The following is a 10,271-nucleotide window of genomic DNA, read 5'->3' on the forward strand; positions in this document are numbered from 1 at the left end:
AACCGAAACTTTGGGGGAAATTGGGCCTATATAAGAAGTTTACAACTGCAACACTTTACAGAGTAAGACAAGTTGGCAAATCTGTGTGTTATGTTGGTGTTGAACAGCTCTCCATATTTTGTTTTCAACACGAATTTCACAAATTTTCATTTTTTTTCTTAAACGATTGGGCGCGGACAGAAATTATCATTTCAGGTAAACATAAAAGCAAACTTGAGGAATCAGATTTAACATGTTATCAGCACAGCGAAACGAACTCGCGCCCGAATGGTCATTCAATTTCATTCATCATTGTAATACTGGATTTGGCTAACAATGATCATTTTCCTTCAATTATTTGATAGCTTATCAACTTGTACGAAATAATTATAGACGAAGGCGTTAACAGAACTTTAAAAGCGGAAGAGTGCAATGTGCGAAGGAGGAGACACGCTAAATCATTTATTACTCAATTTCCTCAGATTCTCATCGTCTGTTTGCGCAATGCACGTGTAGAGGGTTGTCAAGTTGCGCAACCACCGACTCTACTTTTCATTTTGTTTTTCTTCCGGTCTTTCTGATCCTTGCCTACTATAGTATCTATTAAAAGGTTCAATTCAATCAATACAATCCAATCATAGGTTTGTATAAACTGAATCACATCATAGTTTTGTCTCATATCTTACTATCAATTGATATGGTCCCAATGTAAAGCTTGATCCTACTTGGAGCATTCCCTGTTACTGAAAAAAAAAAAAAATCCACTGCTGTCGATAAAGGCATATGGCCAGCGAGCAATGTTCGATCAAAACGGTTTTAAAGATGCACTAAAGGAGTAGAATTAACCAGAATCCCAGAGATATCATAAAAATTGACATAGAATATGATTTTCTTTTTATATCAAGGATTCTATTGTTTTCATGAATCAATGATACTATAGAGATGACCACATTTGTTGATTTATAGTGGATACTCTCTAAAACAAATTCGAGTGAAAATTTTCACTCTTGAAGGAGTGAATATAAAAGAGAGTGAATTAAGAGTGAACTTGGAGTGAATTTTGAGTAAAAATGTTCATTTTCACTCAGTTTGAAGTGTCCTCAGGGATCACTCGAAGATTTTGGAGTGATCTCTGAGGTCACGAGTGGAAATGAAAATTTTCACTCAAAATTCACTGGGAATGTAAACCCATTACCTTTCATCAACTTTAGTCTTATCTATATTCGAAACTTCATTATCGATTGGTTGATGTACACTTTCTGGTAGGATGCGGCATTTGAAAGCAAATCCATATTCGGGTTGGAAGGTTTTGACAGAGTATTATGATAAGCTTAAAGACAAAGTTCTGTGATGTTCATACCTTTTTTGCAAAATACACAAAAAGGAAAGCATTGTATTTTTTTCTCTTTTTCTTTTTCTTTTTGTTTTATGGTAAAGAACGTGGGTGGCTGTCTCTGCAAATTTCCTTCCTGACGGATAAAAGGCCCTGAACAACTGTTGGTGACTTTCGATTAGTGATACATGCGTGAGGGTTAACAGGATGAACTTTCTTAATGGCACATAGTCATATATACGGAAGAATGCATGGTGTACAGTGCCTGTACATGCTCTGCTTTTTAGTGGGACCCTCCATTTCCATTCTAATCCTTGTATTATGCATATGTATATACTTTAGAAAATTAATCTTATGTTGTCACTCGTGATCACAGGTACGTTTGTTTGTTTGTTTGTTTGTTTGTTTGTTTGTTTGTTTTTTGTTTGTTTGTTTGTTTTTAATTGCTACAAACATGTCCTGTTAATGTATCGTAAATGATTTTCCCTGTTTATTCAATGGAAATGAAAATAAAATTGAATTGAATCGAATTGAATTGAATTGAACTGAATTGAATTGAATTGAATTGAATTGAATTGAATTGAATTGAATACAGGAGAGGCAGAACGGAAGGGGTCGGGGGCTACAGCCCCCCCACATTACCACATAGAATAGGCCTACCCATAAAGTTTCGACTCTTCAAAAAAATTAATAAATAAAGAAAAAGAAATAAAACCAAAGCCCATGACATGGTCGAGGGTTCCGTTTAGGGATAAGGAGACTACTAGAGTTTATGACGTCATGTGTGGATAATAAATTAAATAAAATAACAGAAGAATTCCTTTAAAAAACATAATTTTTCATTAGAATTACACATTCCATCTGCTTGTTATTCACATTATGTTAGGGGAAATGTCATTCCCCATGCTTTCTGAAAGAGGTAAGTCAAGTGCTTATTCATTAAGGTAGAAAATGTTGAATTTTCTTTATCTTTCCTTTATTATTGTTGTCCACAGATGATGTCATACACTGAAGTAATCTCCTCATCCAGTCATTACAACACCAAAATTTCAGAAATTCATAACTTTTGCATCGATTGTCCGATTTTCCTCAAACTTTCTCTGATGTGTTCTGATAATGTTGCTGCTTTCACTCAATCCACGTTGCTCTTTGGGTTTTGGTTTCAGCTGTACTTTGTTTTCGGTTGTCATTGGCACGTGTTGAACATGGGACAAGCGTTTCCGGCTCACTTGAATTAATGTTGACGGACAATCAACGCTTCCCTGACGGCCTCAGGAATAACACTTTAATTTTCGAGACAGATATAACAAAACGCCCAAATTGAAATAATGCTCGACACTGGTGATAAACATATAGATTTAATGCATTTATGGTTAAAAAAAAAAACAAACACGCACACTTGATAAACAATATTGACCTGATAAGTAAAAGTGTGTATCATTACAAAGGGAAAACATCCTACTTTGACATTGTTCCCGCACTGTCGATATGCATGCAGACAGTGTATGGAGACGGTAAAAGCAGACCTTTCCTATGCATGACACCAGCTCCCGTGTGTTCATGTACTTGATCACAATAATGAACAGGGCAGGTTAACACAGACATGACAGTTGTTACCCGTGAAATCATTGCCAGAACAATTTTTGCGTGTCTTGTATACAACATGGGCGTAAATCCCAGGGGGGGGGGGGATATATCCCCCCCCCCTGAAATGGAGGAGGGGGGGATGGCCTGTACAATCATCCCCCCCCCCCCCCTGAATTTTGAAGAAAAAAAATGGAGAAAGCAGAAATGTGATTGTATCAATTTTGGCATATTGCATGACGTTTGTACGCCGTTTGTACGCCCTTTCGTACACTGTTGAGATTGACGTATATTTCCCTAATTTGTCAAAGAGTGTGCAGCATATCTTTCACTTAACAAAAGCTCCCTCATATGCAGAGGCGTCGATGGGGGGGGGGGGATGGTTCCCCCATAAAAGTGGGACAAACCAAATCGTAAAAATATAGCTAAAAACGGCAGTTTTTGGGGTGTAAAATTTCAAAATTTTAAAGCTCGCTCGCTCCGCTCGCTCGCATTTAAGCGCTAAGCCATTCCCCTGATGTTGCTACCAGTGATTGACAGCAGTTGCGCCCGGTGCGCCCCCCCCCCCCCCTAATCTCCAAAGCAAAAAATATAGCTACAAATGGCAGTTTGGGGGACTGTAAGATGTCAAAATTTTTCAAGCTCGCTCTCTTCGCACACTCGCATTTAATCATTATGCCATTCTCATGATGTTGCTGCCATAAATTGCCAGCAGTTTTCGCCCGGTGCTCCCCCTTAATTTCCAAAGCTAAAAATAAAGCTACAAACGGCAGTTTTGGGACTGTAATAAGTCGAAATTTTGAAGCTCGCTCGCTCCGCTCGCTCGGATTTAATCATTATGCCATTCTCCTGATGTTGCTGCCAGTAATTGCCAGCAGTTTTCGCCCGGTGTGCCTCCCCTTAATTTCCAAAGCGAAAAAATACAGCTACAAACAACATTTTCTGGGACTGCAAAATGTCAAAATTTTAAGGCTCGCTTGCTCCGCTCGCTCGCATTTAATCGCTATGGCATTCTCCTGATGTTGCTGCCAGTGATTGACAGCAGTTGTGCCCGGTGCGTCCCCTTTAATTTCCAAAGCGAAAAATATAGCTACAAATGGCAGTTTTGGGGATTATAAGATGTCAAAATTTTCAAGCTCGCTCGCTTCGCACACTCGCATTTAATCATTATGCCATTCTCATGATGTTGCTGCCAGTAATTGCCAGCAGTTTTCGCCCGGTGCTCCCCCCTTAATCTCCACAGCGAAAAACATAGCTACAAACGGCAGTTTTGGAACTGTAAGATGTCAAAATTTTGAAGTTCGCTTCACTCACTCGCATTTAATCATTATGCCATTCTCCTGATGTTGCTGCCAGTTATTGCCAGCAGTTTTCGCCCGGTGCTCCCCCCTTAATTTCCAAAGCGAAAAATATAGCTACAAACGGCAGTTTTGGGACTGTAATAAGTCAAAATTTTGAAGCTCGCTCGCTTCGCTCGCTCGCATTTAATCATTAGCGGCCATTCTCCTGATGTTGCTGCCAGTAATTGCCAGCAGTTTTCGCCCGGTGCTCCCCCTTAATTTCCAAAGCGAAAAAATACAGCCACAAACGACAGTTAGGGGGACTGTAAAATGTCAAAATTTTCAAGCTCACTCGCTTCGCTCGCTCGCATTTAATCGTTATGCCATTCTCCTGATGTTGCTGCCAGTACGAACTGCCAGCAGTTGCGCCCTGTGCGCCCCCTTAATTTCCAAAGCGAAAAAATACAGCCCAAAACGGCAGTTTTTTTACTGAAAAATGCCAAAATTTTCAAGCTCGCTCGCTTCACTCGCTCGCATTTTATTGTTGTGCCATTCTCTTGATGTTGCTGTCAGTAATTGCCAGCAGTTTCACCCGGTGCCCCCCCTTAATTTCCAAAGCTAAAAATAAAGCTACAAACGGCAGTTTGGGGACTGTAATAAGTCAAAATTTTGAAGCTCGCTCGCTCCGCTCACTCGCTCAATCATTATGCCATTCTCCTGATGTTGCTGCCAGTAACTGCCAGCAGTTTTCGCCCGGTGTGCCTCCCCTTAATTTCCAAAGCGAAACTAGAGATTGTAATTTGTCATCACTGACAAATTAAGGAGATCCGATTTTTTTTTTTAATCAATGATTCAAGTCCTGATCGCAATAGGCATGACCATGCAGGTTTCATCTGTGTTCAGAGACATTGGCCGTGTGATGTTTGGATTCTCATTTAGAAAAGGGAGTCATATCTGCCATCTTTGGTACCAAATCTGTATACACTATAACAAAGATACAGCAACAAGTACATATGACCTTTGACCCCACTTTGCACAACCTAGATGGCATCTGAGCAAAAAGTGATTATTTTGTGAAATGATTCTTGTAACATGATCTTTGCGTGTGCAAAATATGGGAAAGATAAGACATGTATTCACCAAGATACAGGATGAAACATTATTGTGACCTTTGACCCTAATTTACATACCCAAGATGTTGTCCGATCAAGTAGTTGTTATTTTATGAAATAATGTACGTGACATGAACTAAACATGTGCAAAATATGGGGGTGATACGGTTTTTTTTTTTTTTTAGTTATTGCAAAGAAAGTTGCAGAAACGTAGAAATATCTTAATACATCGAAGATAAGCTTTAATTTCAACCAAGTATTTTAACATGATCCCTGCATCATATGAAAAAACAAAGGGCACGTAACGATAGTGCAGTCTCAGTTACAACATATTAAAATCTGAGAAAAATTCACCGAAGGGTAAGTGAGCTAGTGCTCGATAAAGACAATCATGTCAATTTTCACATCTAGAAAAATTCCCTTCCATAGAGATAACACGTCATAAAGAAGAAACAGAAAGAAGTACATATGACCTTTTGACCCCACTTTGCACAGACAAGATGGCATCTGAGCAAAGAGTGGTTATTTTGTGAAATGATTCTTGTAACATAATCTTTGCGTGTGCAAAATATGGGAGAGATAGGACATGTATTCACTTAGATACAGGATGAACCATTTATGACCTTTGACCCTAATTTACATACCGAAGATTGTGTCCGGTCAAGTAATTGTTATTTTATGAAATGATGTACGTAACGTGAACTAAACATGTGCGAAATATTGGGTAGATAGGGCTTGTTTTTCTTGAGTTATTGCAAAGAAAGTTGCAAAAGGAAATTAATATGAAAATACATCGAAGATAAGCTTTAATTTCAACCAAGTTTTTCGACGTGATCCCGACACAGTATGAAAAAACGAAGGGCACATTCCCGATAGCCCAAAGTCTCAGCTACAACATATCAAAATCTGGGAAAAATTCATCGAAGCATAAGTGAGTTAGTGCTCGATAGATATAGTCATGTCAATTTTCATTTCCAGAAAAACTGCACTCCCATAGAGATAACACGTAAACTGGTCAAATTTTACAAGGATACTTTCAATCCATTTTTACGAGGTGATGACGTCATCCAATCAAAACTTTGTAATTATATGAAAGTACATTTAATAAGCTACAACATACTGAAAACTGGGTGAAAATTGGCGAAGGATAAGTGAGATACGCTCGAGTGAACTTGAAATTTGATGACGTCATTTTGAAAATTTACTCTTTTTATTTTATTAAGAAATTTGATATCTTTTAACCATTTTTTAAGTATCGCCAACCCATGAAATGATATGTACAACTCATCAGCTTTCAAAATATGTAAAGAAAATGGGGGGTCACCGTCCATCCTGACGAGTAAAATCGGATTTAAAATTGGCGGTTTTTTGGCATAGTTGCACTGTATATCGCCATTGACGCGCGCGCGGAATTTCAACTTTGACGGGCCCGTATGACGTCATATTGAGTCGGATTGACTTGAAACTTGGTAGAAATATTCCTTGACATTTCAGACATCTGATCCGTGTGAAAAAACGGGAAATTTTTGTTGCATATGAGCTGTGCGTGCGCATATGCGCGCACGCGTACGCGTCCGTCCAATTTTTTCAATTTTTCAAAAAATGCTCCAAATGCTCTGAAACGTGTGCAAAAAAATTTTGAGCTCGATTGGAGCATGTCAACATTTTAACGCGCGCGTACGCTCACGATGTAAGTGTAAACTAAAATTTGATCAAATGAGTAGAATGCGCCTGACTTGAAATATATGTGACGTAAATTTCATTGAAAAATTTCATTCCATTAATGAGATATGAATGAAAATGTGTTTTCATATAATGACGTCATAGTGACGTCACGGTCGATTGATCACTATGATTTTATAAGATCTGTCGTCTTTGCGACATGATACATATATGGTATGATTTTGAAACTGATAGGCTGAGGACTTTCTGAGCTAACCTCTGCACAACTTTTGTCCAGAAATAAACAATCAGTACAGATACAGAAGGTGATCCGAAGGATACTCGGATCACCTAAAAATGCAGCTACAAACGACATTTTCTGGGATTGCAAAATTTCAAAATTTTAAGGCTTTTAATTCAAATTTAAATTTAATCGCTATGGCATTCTCCTGATGTTGCTGCCAGTGATTGACAGCAGTTGTGCCCGGTGCGTCCCCTTTAATTTCCAAAGCGAAAAATATAACTACAAATGGCAGTTTTGGGGACTGTAAGATGTCAAAATTTTCAAGCTCGCTCGCTTCGCACACTCGCATTTAATCATTATGCCATTCTCATGATGTTGCTGCCAGTAATTGCCAGCAGTTTTCGCCCGGTGCTCCCCCCTTAATCTCCACAGCGAAAAACATAGCTACAAACGGCAGTTTTGGGACTGTAAGATGTCAAAATTTTGAAGCTCGCTTCACTCACTCGCATTTAATCATTATGCCATTCTCCTGATGTTGCTGCCAGTTATTGCCAGCAGTTTTCGCCCGGTGCTCCCCCCTTAATTTCCAAAGCGAAAAATATAGCTACAAACGGCAGTTTTGGGACTGTAATAAGTCAAAATTTTGAAGCTCGCTCGCTTCGCTCGCTCGCATTTAATCATTAGCGGCCATTCTCCTGATGTTGCTGCCAGTAATTGCCAGCAGTTTTCGCCCGGTGCTCCCCCTTAATTTCCAAAGCGAAAAAAATACAGCCACAAACGACAGTTAGGGGGACTGTAAAATGTCAAAATTTTCAAGCTCACTCGCTTCGCTCGCTCGCATTTAATCGTTATGCCATTCTCCTGATGTTGCTGCCAGTACGAACTGCCAGCAGTTGCGCCCTGTGCGCCCCCCTTAATTTCCAAAGCGAAAAAATACAGCCCAAAACGGCAGTTTTTTTACTGAAAAATGCCAAAATTTTCAAGCTCTCTCGCTTCACTCGCTCGCATTTTATTGTTGTGCCATTCTCTTGATGTTGCTGTCAGTAATTGCCAGCAGTTTCACCCGGTGCCCCCCCCCCCTTAATTTCCAAAGCTAAAAATAAAGCTACAAACGGCAGTTTGGGGACTCTAATAAGTCAAAATTTTGAAGCTCGCTCGCTCCGCTCACTCGCTCAATCATTATGCCATTCTCCTGATGTTGCTGCCAGTAACTGCCAGCAGTTTTCGCCCGGTGTGCCTCCCCTTAATTTCCAAAGCGAAAAAATGCAGCTACAAACGACATTTTCTGGGATTGCAAAATTTCAAAATTTTAAGGCTTTTAATTCAAATTTAAATTTAATCGCTATGGCATTCTCCTGATGTTGCTGCCAGTGATTGACAGCAGTTGTGCCCGGTGCGTCCCCTTTAATTTCCAAAGCGAAAAATATAACTACAAATGGCAGTTTTGGGGACTGTAAGATGTCAAAATTTTCAAGCTCGCTCGCTTCGCACACTCGCATTTAATCATTATGCCATTCTCATGATGTTGCTGCCAGTAATTGCCAGCAGTTTTCGCCCGGTGCTCCCCCCTTAATCTCCACAGCGAAAAACATAGCTACAAACGGCAGTTTTGGGACTGTAAGATGTCAAAATTTTGAAGCTCGCTTCACTCACTCGCATTTAATCATTATGCCATTCTCCTGATGTTGCTGCCAGTTATTGCCAGCAGTTTTCGCCCGGTGCTCCCCCCTTAATTTTCAAAGCGAAAAATATAGCTACAAACGGCAGTTTTGGGACTGTAATAAGTCAAAATTTTGAAGCTCGCTCGCTTCGCTCGCTCGCATTTAATCATTAGCGGCCATTCTCCTGATGTTGCTGCCAGTAATTGCCAGCAGTTTTCGCCCGGTGCTCCCCCTTAATTTCCAAAGCGAAAAAATACAGCCACAAACGACAGTTAGGGGGACTGTAAAATGTCAAAATTTTCAAGCTCACTCGCTTCGCTCGCTCGCATTTAATCGTTATGCCATTCTCCTGATGTTGCTGCCAGTACGAACTGCCAGCAGTTGCGCCCTGTGCGCCCCCCTTAATTTCCAAAGCGAAAAAATACAGCCCAAAACGGCAGTTTTTTTACTGAAAAATGCCAAAATTTTCAAGCTCGCTCGCTTCACTCGCTCGCATTTTATTGTTGTGCCATTCTCTTGATGTTGCTGTCAGTAATTGCCAGCAGTTTCACCCGGTGCCCCCCTTAATTTCCAAAGCTAAAAATAAAGCTACAAACGGCAGTTTGGGGACTGTAATAAGTCAAAATTTTGAAGCTCGCTCGCTCCGCTCACTCGCTCAATCATTATGCCATTCTCCTGATGTTGCTGCCAGTAACTGCCAGCAGTTTTCGCCCGGTGTGCCTCCCCTTAATTTCCAAAGCGAAAAAATGCAGCTACAAACGACATTTTCTGGGATTGCAAAATGTCAAAATTTTAAGGCTTTTAATTTAAATTTAAATTTAATCGCTATGGCATTCTCCTGATGTTGCTGCCAGTGATTGACAGCAGTTGTGCCCGGTGCGTCCCCTTTAATTTCCAAAGCGAAAAATATAACTACAAATGGCAGTTTTGGGGACTGTAAGATGTCAAAATTTTCAAGCTCGCTCGCTTCGCACACTCGTATTTAATCAGTATGCCATTCTCCTGATGTTGCTGCCAGTAATTGCCGGCAGTTTTCGCACGGTGCTCCCCCTTAATTTCCAAAGCGAAAAAATACAGCCACAAACGACAGTTAGGGGGACTGTAAAATGTCAAAATTTTCAAGCTCACTCGCTTCGCTCGCTCGCATTTAATCGTTATGCCATTCTCCTGATGTTGCTGCCCATATACGAACTGCCAGCAGTTGCGCCCTGTGCGCCCCCTTAATTTCCAAAGCGAAAAAATACAGCCCAAAACGGCAGTTTTTTTTTTACTGGAAAATGTCAAAATTTTCAAGCTCGCTCGCTTCGCTCGCTCGCATTTAATTGTTATGCCATTCTCTTGATGTTGCTGTCAGTAATTGCCGGCAGTTTCACCCGGTGCCCTCCCCCCTTAATTTTTAAAGCGGACAAAATACAG

This window comes from Diadema setosum, chromosome 17, assembly GCF_964275005.1.
Source record: "Diadema setosum chromosome 17, eeDiaSeto1, whole genome shotgun sequence".
Classification (NCBI taxonomy): Eukaryota; Metazoa; Echinodermata; class Echinoidea; order Diadematoida; family Diadematidae; genus Diadema; species Diadema setosum.